The sequence below is a fragment of the Ailuropoda melanoleuca genome, chromosome 6 (genome assembly GCF_002007445.2).
Source record: "Ailuropoda melanoleuca isolate Jingjing chromosome 6, ASM200744v2, whole genome shotgun sequence".
Lineage (NCBI taxonomy): Eukaryota > Metazoa > Chordata > Mammalia > Carnivora > Ursidae > Ailuropoda > Ailuropoda melanoleuca.
In genome coordinates, this window is record NC_048223.1 from 53,638,985 (window position 1) to 53,656,498 (window position 17,514).

Genomic DNA, 17,514 nt, shown 5'->3' on the forward strand with positions numbered 1-17,514 from the left:
CCATTTCGTTGGCTTCCCTAATGCGGAAGGTGCCAGCAGGTACACGTGGCAGTTCCCATGGATGAGAGAGGAACAGGTGCATTCCCCCCAAGGGAGCTGGGCGGAGCGAAAGGAAGCTTCAGTTGCCTCTGAAAGGTACCATATTCATATATTCATCTCTGGGCAGCTTTGATGAGACTCAGGACTGTTTCTCTGGTGTGTGACTAAGAGGAAAAGCAGAGAAGCCTGGGTTTGCTGAGAAATACATCAAACAACCTCTACGGTGACCTTCTTAAAAAATCAAACTTTGTCTCCCATTAGCAAGACCTAGATAACACAAATGAATTTTATGATATTGAGAGAGGGAGGGAGGGAGGGAAGGGGAGAGACAAGCCATACACTAATTTTCATTTTTACTTTGAAATTAACCATTTGACTTCTAGTCCAAGAATACTGAAAATGCTTTAAATTCATTTAAATTTGGACTTAAGTAGCCAAAACCAAACCAAACCAAACCCAATTGGACCTTTAGGATGGTTTCAATAGTGTTTTTGTTGTTGTTGTTGTTTTGTTTTTTTAAGCAAGCTAATAACGTTCATGGGATTGTTGGGGACTTGGGAGTGACTAAAAAGCAAGGCAGTCTATACCTCTCAGAGTGAAAGCTGCTGGTACTTCCTAATGTCTTCCCCTCAATGTGGAATAAGACTGCGGAGTGGGAGATAAGGTATTTGCTGAAGCATCCAAGGAAGATAAATATTTGCCAAAGTTAGTTCATGGAAAAAAGTTGTTTTGTTTTGTTTGATCAAACAAGTGTCTGAAACGCTGGGTAGTCTAAATCAGGTCCTCCCCCTCCTTTTTTTAACTGTAGATTTTACTACTCAGAATCATTAATTCACTGACATGTATTGTGACTCTCTGAATAGGAGAATATAGTGGGTATCCTTTACTAAATTGGTTCTTTTATTTTTTTAATTTTAATTTTTTTTAAAGATTTATTTATTTTAGAGAGAGAGAGAGGACACACATGAGCGGTGGGGAGGGGCAGGGTGAGAGGGAGACAATCTCAAGCTGACTCACTGAGTGTGGAGCCTGGCACAGGGCTCAATCCCATGACCCTGAGATCATGACCTGAGCTAAAAGCACGAGTCGGACACTTAACTGACTGAGCCACCCAAGTGCCTCACAATTTTTTTTTAAAGGAAATTTCACACAGCCAGCTTTCTTAGATGCCTCTTTAGGAAGTGGGGCAGTAATGGAAAGGAAGCCGGTTTTGGAAGGAGATACGCTGCAGGGCAGACCCTGCTTTTGCCCTTTCTCACATAGGTGACCTTGGGCACTGAAGTCCTGTGAGCATTTTGTCTCCTCTGTAAAATAAAATACCTGTATTTCCAGGTTGCTGGGCTGGAAAGTGTGTAGCGTGCTTGGCAAAGTGCCAGCACAGGCAGAGCCCCATGATTTTCATTTCCATGACGGACTTATAGTTTGCTCATTATGATCCTATTGGTTGAAAATAGATGTTTTTTGCAATTGTAGAAAAATGTGATTTGTTGCCAGCAAAGTCAGGCTTTTATAAATTTGTACAAATTTGTACAAATCCATGTTAAGTGGAATCTTTGAAATTAAGTCACTCCTACTTTGTACTTAGTTATGCAGAAACCCTAGACTCCTCTTGCATTTTGAGCTATCCTATGCAGTACGTAGGGCTATCTTATTAATTTTGCCAATGCTCAAGTGGTCTTGGGTACATCAGTCAGCACACGCTGAATTCTCTATAAATATGATCGAATTCATCTTTTTTTTTTTCCCCTGTGTGAAATGTCTCACAATATACTCTGTGGTCTCTGGGACCACAGCTGTACCATGTACAGCTTATAAGTAAACGTGTACTTGCTTACAGGAATACTCTCTATTTAATAGGGAAGATTCCGACAAAAAATTGGCTGAGGGAATTCTCTCTCATTTCATCACCAGCTCTGGGGGCTCCTCAGTGAGGCCCAGGCCTTGTTGGTGAACAGTTACGAACAGCAGTGGGCTGCCTGTCCCAGTTTGTCACAATAGCAGGATCGGATCATCTTCCCTCTGTGAGAAAGTATGGTCTCCACCAGTTACTAGATTTCAGCAAGAGACTCCGGGAGACAGAAATCCTTCTCCAGGACGGAGGTGAACCAGTTCATGCATGACTACAATGAAACCAAGCTTCGTCGGGCCTGGGATCTGTGCTGCTGAGTCGGCAGCCATGGTTCTAAGCTCAAACACGGAGCCTTGATGTCTGTATGTACAGTACATACCTGAAGGTCCAGCAGACGGACTGAAAACAGCACAGATACAACCGCGAAGACATTAGTGTTATTACAAATCTTGCCCACGTTTTCTTGGTATAAACCATGAATCTTAAATCGTATTTAAAGGATGTTGGGGCACCTGGGTGGCTCAGTCGGTTAAGCATCCGACTCTTGATCTCAGCTCAGGTCTGGATCTCAAGGTTGTGAAATCCAGGCCCTGTGTTGGGCTCCACGTGGAGGCAACTTAAAAAAAATAAAACAAACAACAACAAAAAAAATAAAGTAGACATCCTTATGAAAAAAGACTTAAGTGGGGACCCCACCATGGTTTCTGTCCCCCCTGTAATGTCTTATATGTCCATCTTTCCTGGAACCAGTGACTTGTTTTGTTAGTCTTAGAAGGTAGAGAGCATGCTTTTTTCTTTTTTGAATGCCACCTGACACGTATTAGGCTTCTGATATGTTCTGTCAAACAGATGAAAGTATGCATAAGTGGGTCTGATTAGAAAGTGATCTGTACCTGGTACATCGTCCCATGTTGCTCACCTGCAAAATCTACCCAGGGGTCACCGGAGAGCTTTTCCTTCTGTTCATTCTGGTTACCTCCTCATTTGTGACACTGCTTGCTCCTACAAATTATGTTTCCCCCCCTTGTCTTTAATGGTTTTAAAACATCCTTAATTGTGTTTAAAATAATTTGGAAAACTTCCTTCTGTCCCTAGAAGGTTCCACTGGAGGGACTCTGACATTAGGTGGTTTCTGGCAGCCATATAAAACACACTAAGCATGAATCAACATATGGGTCTCATTCCGGAGCATCCCTACCTAACCCCCAGAGGTTAGGGGGCCAGTGATAATAGCACACGTGACACAGAGACTTTGGTTTGTGTGTCCTCCTTCTGTTTTGGTGAACTGTCCTAGTGAAAACAAGGTGTTGAAAACGTCAGATTGTGGGGCGCCTGTGTAGCTCAGTGAGTTAAACGTCTGCCTTCGGCTCAGGTCATGATCCCAGGGTCCTGGGATTGAGTCCTGCATGGGGCTCCCTGCTCATCCGGGAGTCGGCTTCTCCTTCTGCCCCTCCCCCTGCTCGTGCTCTCTCTCTCTCTCATTAATAAATAAAATCTTAAACAACAATGTCAGGTTGTGCTCCCCAAGTCTGAGGATAAGCGTGTTTGACTTCAGTGGAAGAGGTGGCGGGAGCATCAGGGGAAGGCAGGTGAAGATGTGCTGTTAGGGGAGTGCGAGCGCCCGCGCTGGGGGCTGCAGCAGCCAGAGGGAGGAGGCTGAGGCCCACGTGAGGGGCTTTAGGAAACAGCCAGAAGCTTTCAGGGAGGGACTGACAGGATCAAAGCAGCTGGCAAGGAAGGTAATTTTCACAGCGGTCTTGGATGGCCTGGATGGGAGACAACAGGTCTTGTGGGCAGCATGCTCCCTGGTGCCAATCGAGCTGCCACATCATACGTGCTAAGATAATTCCAATCACAGACTACCTGGAAACAAAAGGCAGAGCCTCCTTGTAGTGCCGATCTGCTCACGGCTCGCAGAGAGCATTCTCAATGATCCCCTGAAATGTTACCTAGACTTTGTATCAGGATGGCTTTTACTGACAAAGTCACATCATGGCCAAGTGCAAATTCATAAACTGTGTCTTGCTTTAAAGGGAAAGAGGCTTTTAATTCACATGTATGCATTGAGTATGCTTATCTCCTGAATATGCAAAGGATCAGGGTTCCTCTATGCCCTTAGAAGCAAAACATACATCGATTCTAAGGATTTCTTTGGAAGCTCTGTCTCCATTGGAACCACATACAGGCACAGGTACTTGGCAGTGAACTTGACTCTCACAGATGGGCACTTTCAGAAATGTTAGCACAGCATATTATAAGATGTGAATGGTCAGATGAGGACAGCCCCTTCCCTTAGCCTGGGAGCACTGATAAGCAGGTGGCAGGGTTTAATCACAACTCAGAGCCCACCCCGTTTGTTAGCTCTCACTAACATGATCAAGGTGCCTTTGGCCTTGGCTGAGGATCCACGAATGATCATTGTGATTATGCTAAAACTGAACATTTGTCGCTCGGCCCTCAAAGACAGCTACTGGGAAATGAAACTTCCAGTAAATTCCAGGGATAGAACATTTGAAACAACTGGCCTGGCTTTAGGTTCTGGGATCCCAAGCACCTGATTGGAAAGCCCTCCCCCTTCCCAGTCCTCCAGGCCCATTCGCCCTGAAACATTTTGGGATGTGTACCACCTGGTATAGCCTTTTAAAAAAAATCTCACAGCAAGAAGTCAACATTCTCCTGGCTGGCCCTGCTTTCCTTTGGAAGATGGTGCTGTCCCCAGGGCCACAGGGAAGCTATGGCTGTGCCTTGGCCCCCATGTGTCCATGCACGCTTCAACTGACCTTCAGCATGAGCTCAAGTTCTACCTCATCCCTTTATAGCCTGGGAGTCCAAAGCAGCACAGATCCCTTTATGGTGAGGATTATGACACAGCTGGCATCTCATCCCAGCTCCTAGGGTTGGAAAAGGATGTTTGGAAGAACAGCCATTACACTGTGGAAGCTGCAGTGCACAGATCAGCTTGGGTCCCCCAGCTTGGGTCGAAAAGCACAATAACAGCGTTACATTCTGCACGAGGGCCCCCCATGAGAGAACTGAGTCTTAAGACAAAGGAGGAAGCTTTGCAGGTCTCAAGATCAAAAACCACCATGGCCACACATCCTGCTTCTCCTTAGTTGAGCAGATGGACCTTCACCTTTCCTGGGCCTCCAGACCACCCAGGCCCACAAGTGTGAGGCTTCCCTATCTTCTTATGTGGCCTGGCAACTCAGCTCAAAGGCCAGAAGGAGCCTTTGGGGAAGTGAACAGGAAACAACAATAAGTCTGCAGGAGATTTCCTCCTGGGATGGGACGGGCGGGGGCGGGGGGGACAGGAGCGGAGAAGGGGACAACCTCGGAGCTATTGCAAGTTTTGTTCCAGACCACCACAGTAGAGCTAATATCACAATGAAGAGTCAAATGAATTTTTTTTCTTCCCAGTGCCTATAAAAATTATGTTTACACTACACTGTAGTCTGTGCAGCTTGTAACTACATCATGTCTAAAAAAATAATGTATATACCTGAATTTAAAAAATTCTTTACTGCTGAAAAATGCAACCAGCTGAACTTTGAGTGAGTCAGAATCACTGATCACAGATCACCATAACAAGATAGTAATGAGTAATACCTTTGAAAAATCATACGATTACCGCACTGTGACACAGAGACACAAAGGGAGCAAATGCTGTTGGAAAAACATGCCGGAAGGCTGGCAGGACACAGGTGGCCGCAGATATTCAGTTTGTTAAAAATAAAAACAGAAACAAACACAAACACCCAAAAAACCAAAAAACCAAAATCTGCAAAACACAAGAAAGTGAAGCACAATAAAATGAGGTGTGCTTGTACAAATCTTGGTGGGGTGAGGAAAACATCAGCTCGCGAACTCCCTTATTTCCCTTTTTGTAAAGATTAACACACCACCTGGGAACTTGTCGAGATACGAGTAATAGGAAAGGCAGTATTACAAACAAGCCTTTCAACAACTGCTTGTGCCCTGTATCAACAAGTCTTCTTTGATGGGTTTTCTAGAAGAGGGCTGATTAATTCTCTTTAGAATCATTGTATTTCTAGGAAGTGAAACTACTTTGAGCAACTGTCTGGAAGGTTTTTACAGAGTCTGTGGAAAGTCTAAGGTTATGAATAAAATCAGTGGTTCGCCCTAAGTTTTCCTTCCCGATCCATTTCAAATTGTAGAAAGTAGGAAGCATGGCATTCTTGTCACACTTGATTCATCAGCCCTATAGACATGGCAAAGACAATCACTAGGCATTTTCGAGGTGGTAAATAAGAGGCTGTCTGCTTCATTCCTTTAGACAGACTTGATGTCTCACTATACCTAGAAAAGATCACCTGTGTTAAGACTGAAAATGGTTCACAGAGCCTGTAATTAAGGCAGCATGAGGTAGCCTCCTCAGCCACAGCACAAATTGAGGGTGAATTCCCTTCATCTCCCTTTGTTCAAACACCCAACACGAATTCCCACCTTCTCTGGTGCAGATGAATCCTGCCCATAAAACAGCCTGGCACTTTACTGACTGAGATCAGGGCTGTACTAATGTCCTATGCCTGAAGGTCACATGGTGGGGGGAACAAAGGAGAGGATCACACTTGCTTTCTGCGACACTGCAGCTCTGAGTTGTCACGGGTAGACGCATGTGTGAGAGCTTTCTGTAAGGCTGTCTTTGTGGAGCTCCCACGGAGAAGACACTTACTTCAGATGAGCCTGGTTGCAACTGGACTCCCTGACTCTTCTGATCTGGGTCAAAGCAACTGGGGTCTCAAAATGGCAAAAGGTGGATGATGACTAAGAATGTAAATGATTTTGGAATAGGTTTCTTTAAAAACATCTATTTTTTTATAAATATAATGCATAGACATTGCAGAATAGCTTTGGCAACAGGGGAAGAAAGCAATCAATGAGCTAGACCATCGTAATCACCCCTGATGCACAGCCCCTGAGCGCCAGCTGCTTTTAAAATTCTGGTATTTCAGCATTTGGGGATATGTGTGTGTGCAAAACAAAACAAAAGCTCGATGACATATTTCCAATGCATTATAGCAAATTTGTCTCTCTTACATGAACTAAAAGGTATAAATTAGATCTTTTATTTGGTGAAGCTGATGAGTTAAAATACAACAGAGCATGTAAAGATCAAAGACAAAGTGAGGAAAGCCAGGAAACATTTCACTTAAATATTTGAATGCAACACATGATTACTAAGCCAAAGAAAAACTATTTATCTGGCCTGAAGAATGTTATTTAAATCCCAGGCTCATTCATGCTAAACAGAGGCAACATTTTCCATTCACTTCTCCAAGGCTCCTCTTCTGGAAGTGACCCCCTCCTTTCCCCCTCTAGCATTCCTATTTATGGGCTTAATGCCCACAATTGAGAAGGATAAGTTTAGAAGGTGTTCATTGCCAAAATGATGATATTTAAATGGTAGGTAAATTTTAAACAAGGTGATTTTTTTTAGGTTGTGCCAACCTATAAACATTATTCTTGCCATCAAACTATAAACTTACACACACTAATAAAAAGGCCAGAAGAATAATTATTTACAATGATGTATTAACGAGTTTGAGCTACTTTTCCTTTTCTAAAGAAGTAAAAAAAGAACCGAATTTCTAAAGATTAAAAAGTCATACGATCTTCTACCTAAATAAGCCTTTTGTTTCTTTTCTTATATTTTCATTGTGTTAAAAATTAAAAATGTGTGGAAGAATGTATTTGTCAAATTCTCCTATTTTGCAGGACACAGCCCAATGCTAATGTTAAGTAAAGAGGTTTTATCAACAAGAATTTTCATTATCCCCACCATCAAAACCCACGAGGAGCCACAGACATTTGGAATATTCTCTGACCAGAGAGCAGCTGAGGGAGTGATGGCAGTTGCTACTCTCAAAACAGAATGTGCCTTCTTTTTGGTTCTTCTGTGAACTATTTATTATCTTTATGTCTTGAAAGACAATGGAAGTATACCTAATATTGCCAGATTTCTTTTATTTCTAGCTCTTCTTTCCATGTTTCTCTTTCCTTGCCAATACTGCCTATTCTGAATGATGGGGAAAAAAAGCTAAAATGTATCTGTACTTTAGAAAGGGAAATAGCATGTAGGTATACATTTATTTTTGACAACATACATGTTTCTAGAAGTGAACGCAGTGATGACCCACCTCCCAGAGGAAGGAAGTCCTGCCTGTCTGGCTTGTCCACCCTTGAGGTCATGTGACCTGCAACACTGTCCGCCGTTACTCTGCAGGCCTGATCCGTCTGGCCTACTAATTCCCTTACTGCTCTCGGCTTAATTCTCTCAGTCAATCCTATTCTCTTGCTAAGCACGCCCATCTGCTCCCGATGGACTCAACAATTATAATCTCTGCCTGTGCACAGATGTGTGTGTGGTTTGTAATTCCATCCCATATTGCTGGGTCCCGCTTAACACCTGTGCACAGGTGGTTTTTTTAAGTGAGTGAGGCCAAAGCAATTTTAGGCAAGCAGGATACTGGAAGAGCAGAAAAGTGAGATTTTCAGTTCTCCTCTTCATGAGGTGGTTGCTTGAAGCCACGCAGAAGCTGCTATTGAATCGGAGGCCGGCAGCTCGGGGCTCATGACAGATCTCAGAACCTCTCTTAGGGATCTGCACACGAGAGCACGCTAGGGGGCTCATGGGGGTTGTGCCAAAAGTGTCTGAGCAGGCTCGGTTTCCCGATGACCTTGGGAATCTAAAGCTTTCAGAAAACAGAATCAAGCTCTAAGAAAGATCTCTCTCCCTCTCTCTTTTTTCCCCCTTTAAAATGTGGTACTGAAATACCAATTATTAAGATGCAAAGAAACAGCATGGATTGAACCAATAAGGGAAATCAAGTGCTTTGAAGTTAGTACAGTTAATAATAATAAAAAATGATGATACTAATTGCAGTCTTCCTTGGAGTGTATCTTACACTTCATGAAGCATTTTAAAGTACCCTAGTTTCTTTAGTCCTTACAATAACATGGTAGGATATATGGCACCGGTGTTCCCATTATTCACAAAATGTAAACCAAGAGATGTACCATGTGTATGAAGTGACAGAAAGGATGGAGCTGAGACTCAGACCCAGATCCTTCTATTGATGCTCACCCTGCTGGTTAACCCTTTTCTTTCTTTTTCTTTCTTTCTTTCTTTCTTTCTTTCTTTCTTTCTTTCTTTCTTTCTTTCTTTTTCTTTTTCTTTCTTTCTTTCTTCTTTCTTTCTTCTTTCTTTCTTTCTTTCTTTCTTTCTTTCTTTCTTTCTTTTTCTTTCTTTCTTTCTTCTTTCTTTCTTCTTTCTTTCTTTCTTTCTTTCTTTCTTTCTTTCTTTCTTTCTTTCTTTCTTTTTCTTTCACCTATTTAATAGTTTCATGATGGGTTTGGCATCTGCAGGGTGATGTTACAGCTGAGGGACGCGAGCCATAGGAAGGTACCCACTCCACACTGCGTGGGTGGGGGCAGGCTGATTTGGAATGACATAGCATGTCATACATTTTGATGGAAAACCAACCTTAAGAATTTGTATACTTAATTAAACAAACTTTACAGTTTAAAATATGTATTTCTAGTTTTCTTTACTACAGGAACAGATCTTCTCCAGCTTCACGGGAAAGGGTGAAGAGGACCAGGATGAGCTTGACCATTCCTTGCCCACCCTCTTTAAGGCTGTGACTCCTCACTTCACCCCCAGTCAGGCCCCAGATTCCTGGGAGCTCAGCTGCGGCAAAGTCCTTCAAGTCTTAGAAACGTCAGCTCTTCTCATTTGTTTGCTCTCCCAGCTGCTTTTCCTGTTCCCTACTCTTCTCTTCCTCATCCCAGTTCGTCACTATGCCTACTTCTAGGACCTGAATTTATGAGCTGCTTCAGATGTCCAATATGTAATTACTGAAAGGTGTACAGCAAAAGAAACTTATCTGCATCAATGGATATGGGTCAACGAATGGGCCTGAGTGAAGTGAAATGGTGTAAATATTTATCAAGCTTCACTTGAGGCCTGTGAGTTACAGTTTGTAATGAAGCAAGCCATGTCTTTCTTTGCACAACAGGAGTCCAATAAACAGCCACCAGACCAGCAGCTCTGTCAGCTATTCATTGTACGGACCTCGTCGAATCTCATCAATTAAGAGGGCACAATGCCATCTTCTCCTTTGCAGGAATTAAATGAGATGCCAAGTGTGAAGCATGTAGCCCAGTGCATCCTGAAACATAACAGCTTCAACATACAATCATTACTACTCTCATCATTGTGACTTATTTTAGGTCTAGAAGGGGAATAATGTTAAGAGTTAAGGAAGTAAGCCAGGGATGATTTCAGAATAGGGAAGGAAAAGGAGGTGGAAATGAGTTAATGATCTTTGGGATGAATGAGAAGAGATTAAAGAGTAGAATTATTATACAAGGACATGATAAAAGAGACCATTTCCAAGAGAAGAAAAGAGATTGCACGAGTCACAGGCAGAGAGAAAAGAAGGGGAAAATATACACAGTGCAAGTGACACAGAGAAAAAAGGACCAATGTGAGAGGAGCCGGAAGAAGATTTAGAGGAATGATAATTCTATCTTCTGCTGCCCCCTCAGCCTCAGTTAAGAGGAAGGGGCTACATTTATCTCAAGCCAAGTCCTAGGACTTGGGGATGAACTTGCACATGGCCCTCTCTGCACCATATGACTCTCTAGGAAAGATGCTGTGGAGTTCAGATTCACCATCAACTTGGCTCCCTTAGAAACCCAACTACAAAACAAACTCCCTCAAAAACATAAGGCAGTTTTGATCTAAATGAAGACAAGGCTTGCAACAGTAAGAAGTGGTAGGTGGGCCCTCCACCTATGCAAAGTGGGACCAAGGCAGCTCAAAGGCTGCCGACTTTGAGGAATTCCCAGGAGAGAATGTCAAACAGCAAATGCACAGGTCTTTACCACAGGAAGAACATTTTCACAGTGTGGTCCTTTATGAATAAAGAAAAACAGTGGATGACATGTGAAGCTGCAATGAGATAAATCAAGGAGAAAAAAAGTCAATTTCCCTTCATGGTAATGACATGTCATTTTTCACTCCTGAGTTTTATTCAGCTTCTGCTTCATAATGTGGTTCCTCTTTCCTATGCCACTGCCCTTGGAAATATGTCAAAAGACAGCTGATTTTGTGAAAGCACTTTCTGTGGATTTTCTCAGTAAAATCATAAAGCTGTCATCACTGAGGAGAGATAAATGTTCCATGAGAGGGGGAATGCTGCCTTTCTCCCATTACCACAATGCCTATTGCTTCTGGAGACTATAAATCCTCTGATCACCAGAGTTTAAAGGTAATTTGGTTTGGTTGGCAAGTCTGGCCAATCTCAGAATGGCAAGATACCAGTCTGTCTGCTGCGGGACCCAGGGCGGCCTCTGCAGAGTTAAATTCAGACAAATGCGAATGCTGCGTAAGGCCGTTACTGGGATCTCCAACAGGCCATCCAGAAAGGGAGGGCGGTGCCCTGCTTCTCTGCTTCAATTTATGAGAATCCCGCTCTGCCTGGAAACATGGTACAGACTCTTAGCCTGTATCATTTAACTTGTTAGCAGTGATCACCTACCTTATGCTTTTGGATTGGATTTTAGTGGCTAAGTCTATAATATTCATACTCAGAAGGAAGTTAATCTTCAAAAATTTGTAATTAAATCTGACACTGAAATGATCACAATTTGACAATCAGTGAAGATGGGTAGAGAGACTGCTTGAAATTCAAAGCTCTTTGTATCAGCTGCAGCCGATGAAAGGGAAAACATTTCCCAGGATTCCTGCCTCACCAAAACACTCTCTCCAGAAAATGTAGGTCTTTAAAAAAGAGGTTGGTAAACAGATTCATGGTTTTGAAGGAAATGCAATGATGGACACGCTTGCCTTGTATCTAAAGGACTTTTTCTTTCCGTTTTCCTTACCATAGCCCGTGGAGTAAGTGGTAAGCTAAGCTAGCGTGTACTTCCATTCACCTGTAGGAGGTGCTCTAAGGAAACCGTTCTCTGAAGTTGCTGCCATACGTTAGGCTTTGTCTGCAGTAAGAAACTACCAGATGGACCAGGCCCATGGAGACTTGCCCTCACCAAAACTGGCAGCAAGGAAGATAGGTGGATACCTCTGGACCTTTTTGTTCATTGGGAAAATACAGCTTTCTACTCAGTCACCCTATGAAATAGGCGTCTACAAGTGTCTTCACACTGCATGCAATGTGAAGAATTCAACGTGTAGCCTTTCTTGGGGACATTTGTATTTTAAAACAATGGAAAGAAGATGAAAGGATTTAGCATGAATCCTGGGTTGCATATGGTGGATCACAGGTTCCACGAGAGGAAATATTTAGCTTCCCTGCGACTCTCAATCAAATCTCAAAGTAAGAGTTAGAGATGATTCCACATGCCATCAACACTTGGAGTCTTAGGCCCCTCACTCAGCTTCCTTTCCACACAAATGCTGCGTTCTGCTTCACTGCCAGTGCAAGACAACAGAGGGCGCTGCTGAGCCATTGGAGGGATCTTTAGCAACTAACTCGTGGGCTAAGCGGTGCTTTGAACATTTGGTGTTCTCTTGTATTTCTTGCTCAATAAACTGTGTTGAATTTTTACATATTATCAGCTACTGGTATGCAGTAATTTACAAATGATGGAACTGTATGGTGCAGAATCATATTTTTCTTTAGCATACGCCGTCAATACGCCGTCAGGATTATTAGCTTAAGGAGAGACACACGAAACTTCAGAGTTCCTGCTGACCCTGGGGTCTACCGATGTCTCAGCAACATCAGATTGTATCATTTCAAAGCTGCTTGACTTTCTCCAAACCTGAACCTCTACGGAATCTCCCTTAATAGAAATGATCCAGAGTTTCTCGCTTTTGGAAAAGCAGGGATTTGTTAGATGGAGAAGAAGAAAATTTAGTCTATTTTTATCGAATGGAGACCCATCATGCTTAAGAGCAACTGGCCTGCCCGGGGGCGACAGCTCCACTGCACTTGCCCTTGGCCCCCAGGTCAACCTGTGAGCAGCAGGCACGTTCAGCCACATCCCAAAAGGAACGTGGTGCATACTGGGGAGCACAGACACGGAAGGAGTATGGAAAAACACTCCGAAAGATTGGCTTGGATGGCTTCTAGAGTGGTGAGTTGAACTGCACAGAAGAGAAATTATTCTTTATAACACTCCAGGTGCTACCCTTTTAAGTTCCACTGTGTAAAGAATGAAACCCATTAACTGTAGCCTAGTAATGCAATTTATAAAAACTCGTTATACTCTTTTCCTTTAACTGTGATGACTGCTTGGCAGAAGTACAGGTGAGTGAGGAAGTATTGACTGCTTTTGAGCCTAGAACCATGGGTCAGATATCTGAACAGAAAACCCAGTTAATCTGCTGGCTGTTATCATGAAAGAAACAAGAAAGGAGTAAATATCCAGGTTCATATAAGGCATATTCCTATAATTTTCAAAGGCACTCCGCTGAATGCATTGACCTGCTTTATCTCAGTCTCTCCATGAGTTCTGGACGGAAGTGAGATGCTCTCATTCCCGCCCTGGCTCTCCCTTCCTCGGGAGGCTCTGAAACCCTGTGGTTGACAGCAGGGACTTGGATGAAAGTTAGATGTGTGTTCTGGGGCAAACTGCTCAGCCTCTCTAAAGGCTTAGTTTCTTCAGATCCAAATGGAAACAGCCATAATACATACTCCGGAAAACTGTCGTGAATACTGTGATAATACACGTATTGTGGCTCGTACGTAGTAAGAACCCAATAAATGTTTGCTGTTGTCCTCAGTGTTGTTATAAGGCTGACTAGCTATTCGAACCTTCCTGGTCCCCATTTCCTCATTGGGATTATTTTAGTGCTTCTGAGCCTTTTCCTCTAAAGTACTCCAGCAGCTTCTGATCTGAATGTGTCCTCCACAGGTTAACTGGGAGTGTAACCTACAGGGGGTGATCTCAACTGCAAAAAAAGCCTTTATAGCTTGTTGTTGTGGTTGTTGTTTCATAGTTTACATTTCTTTTCTTATAATTTTTAAAATCAAATTTTGCATTTGCCTTCATAATAAACCTTTGTTTAAATATTTTAAAAGACACCAGAGTTCAAGTTCTGTTCAGCCACATCGGACCCGCAGGAAGAGGAATTTGGGTCATCTCGTGGGTCTACTGCAGAAGTAGGGGTGCATTCCTGCAGTGCAAGGCGGGAGCTGGTGTGCTCTGCAAACCGACATTGGAGGCACTCCTTGGAGCTTGTGAGAAATGCAGAACCAGGTCTTGCCCAGACCCACGGGGTGAGGGCTGCATTTTATCAAGATCCTTGAGTATTAGTATGCAAGTGAGTGCTGAGAAGCATTGCACTTGATTTCCAAGGGGCCACGGGCGCTAACCTACTCTGATTAAGTCAGAGGAGAAGGAAATCAGCACGCAGTTATCGAGCCTGGGAGCCTGACACTGTGCTAATTAATGGGAGGAACACAGAGTTGACAACGCTTTGTTCCTTCTTTTATGGGTTTTCTAGCTAGGAACAAGAGAACAGCGATGACCTGGCCCCACAGGAACCTGCCATCTGCCCCATCAGAAATTTGCTCAGCTATTCATTAGAGATTGTCCACCTTTAAAGAGCAGTGATCATAAAGGAGTTCGGTGATCTCAGCCTGGAGATCTTAGAAAAATGGCCATAATCCTCTCTCCTTCTATTCCCTTCTCCAGCTCCCAACCCATCTCCAGCCCTATTAAAATATTCTTCAGTGTTTTAATATACTATTCTTTCATTCCTACACATATCATTAGTGTTGAAAAAATTCAACTACCTGTGTGAAGAAGAAATAAAAATCCATTTTGACAAGCCTGGCAATAAAGCAGTTTTCTAAAGGCAACTCTGGGATTGCATAATGAATGGTCTGTGTACTGTAGACACCTGTTTACAGCCTAAGCCTCTGACATGCTCTCATTTGACTCTGTCTCTAATAATTCCTGGGTTCATCGAAAGTTGCAAGGGAATGAATGCTCTTCTGTACTTTATAGAGCCCTTATGCTCTCCCTGAGACAGGGCTGTGTTGAGCAGTTAAAGTTTGATGTTGTACAGAGTGACATTTTCACCCAAAGACCACAGGATCCTCACTGTTAAGAAAGACTGTTAAGGCAGAAAAAGTAAAAAGTCAATGGGAGCCCGATCTGACTGTTTCTCTTGAGGTCGACACATGGGATGGTATCACTATAAGTGACAGTGGCAGCAAAGTGTCATCTGCGGGGCTGGGCGCTTTGGAGAAGAGGAAGGTAAGAACAGAGCCAGCGGATTGTCTGAGGGATTCTGTGAGGGGCTGCCTGGTCCCTGTGAGCCTGGGTGCTGGGATGGAAGGGAGGGCCTCTAGGCTGCCCATCAGAGGTGCAGATCCCACAAATATGGCCTCACTCCTTGACGGCATCCATGATGTCTTAATCCTTTCCCGTCTAACTTCGTGAAGGTATTGCCAGTATCAGCACCCCTCCTTCGCACATGCTCATTTAAGCCCATGCCACCCGGCTCACCGCCTCCCACTTCAGTCACAGAAAGTCTGCCCTGACCTCCTAGGTTTCAATGGCTTTCTAGACGCTCTCCCACTGGATGTTACTCCAGTATTTGAAACAGTTTGTCTTTTACCCTCCTCTCTTCCTTTGGCGCCTCATTAGTCTGCTCCTTCTCAACGTATCTGGTCTTCTCTTCTGTGTTCCCTTTAATGGCCTGACCCCTCACCCTGTTAAACAGTCACTTCCTGAGGCCCAGCCCCGTCTATGTCTAGTGACGCTCTCGTGTCTTAGATATGTATCCACTCCAACAACCTCGAATGATGCCTGACCGAAAATACTTCTAGAATACACAGATCAGCATCTGACGTTCTTATTCCCCGGGATGGCATAATAATTCTCCTGCTGTCTCCTGGGCATTTGCATATGATTGACAGTCTCCCCGTCTACCTGTGTCAAATCTAGACACTACCACCACCCGGGGCCGAGCGTTGGTCTTATTAGCACCATGAAGCCTTCAACGACTTCTAAGCCTTGGACAACTTCTCTCTCTCCCTACTGAAGGGTGCTGGTTGAGATCTGCACAGTAATACTTGGTCTTTGGTATTTCACAGAGTGACTTCTCTCCCCAGGACAGTGCAGGATTGAGCTGTCTGATGTTATGCAGAGTAAGACTTCTGCCTTGTGTCACTCACGTATTTAACAAATATTTATGGAGTGTCTACTGTGTGCCAGGCACTGTTCACAGAGCTAGGAATAGAGAGATTAACAAAGAATAGTTTGCCATCAAGAAGCTTATATTCCAGAATGGGAGGGGGACCTGGCCAATCATCTACCCACCTACCTACCTACCTATCTACCTATCTCAGGTCAGGTGGTAATAAGCACCATGAAGAAAAATGAATAAAAGTAAGAGGGAAGGAAATGGTGTGTTTATAGATAAGGGTTATTTATTTAGGGATGTAAAAGGGGCCTTTCTGATGCACTGATATTGAGCAGAGATCTAAAGAAAGAGAGAAAATCATGCATGAGACACCTGCAGGAAGGGCATTGGTGTGGGGCCCAGAGCACTGCTGTGTGCGGGACCCGGTGAGGAAGCCAGTGGGGGCCAGGCAGTGAGGGAAGGGCTCGTGGGGGGAGAGGACATTGGAGAAGCAGCAGGGAACAGATCACTGAGGGCCTCAGCTCCCAGCAAAGACTCCGGATTTTCCTCCAGATGAGAGGAGAAGCCATCACGGAGTTTTGAATAAGAGTGTTTGAGTGCGACGAGCTGGCTTACATTTTGTAAGAACTGCTCCGGCTGCCATGCTGAGACTAGGCTGGAGCGACTTGCATATTCAAAGACAGAAGCACGCAGTGCAGAAGGAGAATAAAATACATTAAAATAGTTCGGATGGGAGCCGATGGTGAGGGGCTGGTGGAACTGGTCAGATGCTGTGTGTGTGTGTATATATATATATATATTTTTTTTTTTTTTAAAGAGCCAACAGCAGGAGAGGAAGAAACAAGAATGACCTCAACTTGTTAGATCTGAGGACTTGAAAAGAAGGAGCTGTCAAAGACGGAGGAGTGGGTTTGGGGCCGTGGGAATGTGGAATTTGGTTCTGGGCTTTTTGAGTGGGCAGCATGCGCTAGGCCTAGAGGATAAAGAATCAAAGAGGCAATTTGTTATATATGCCCTAGATGCCTCACTTTAAGAAGACTACTGCATTGAAAATCGAGCTTCTCAAATGCCGGGTGGCAAAAGCACGCGCACCACACAGGGGAAGGCGTGAGACTTATCGCACAGACTGCTACAGCCTTTTTGCATGCTACACGCTGAACACAGCCACACGAAGCTGTTTCCATTACATAACTGAATTATTCCCTCAAATCGGCCTCACCGTTTTCATTTTTAAACCATTATTTCGGAATGATTCAGGCCTTTTGTCATACTCTTATTGCAAGAACTGTCAGTGGAGCGTAAGGTGAAATATTCGTCCAGTTGATGAACTAATTAGTTTATAAACAACAGAGGATCCAACCTACTCTAGGATGACTTGGCGAAGGCCAAGTTGGGATAGCGGGAGAACACCTTTCAACAGCGAAGACAGCGCCTCTGAGAGCTGGATCAGCGAGTGCTGGGACCACGGACATTCGCTAGG

At 43.8% G+C, this 17,514-nt stretch overlaps 1 protein-coding gene across 14 annotated transcripts in view; it reads right to left on the minus strand.

Annotated features, from left to right (window-relative positions):
- CHRM3 (cholinergic receptor muscarinic 3) overlaps positions 1–17,514 on the minus strand; it is a 465,054-nt gene that overhangs the window by 81,221 nt on the left and 366,319 nt on the right. The window lies entirely within an intron of this gene.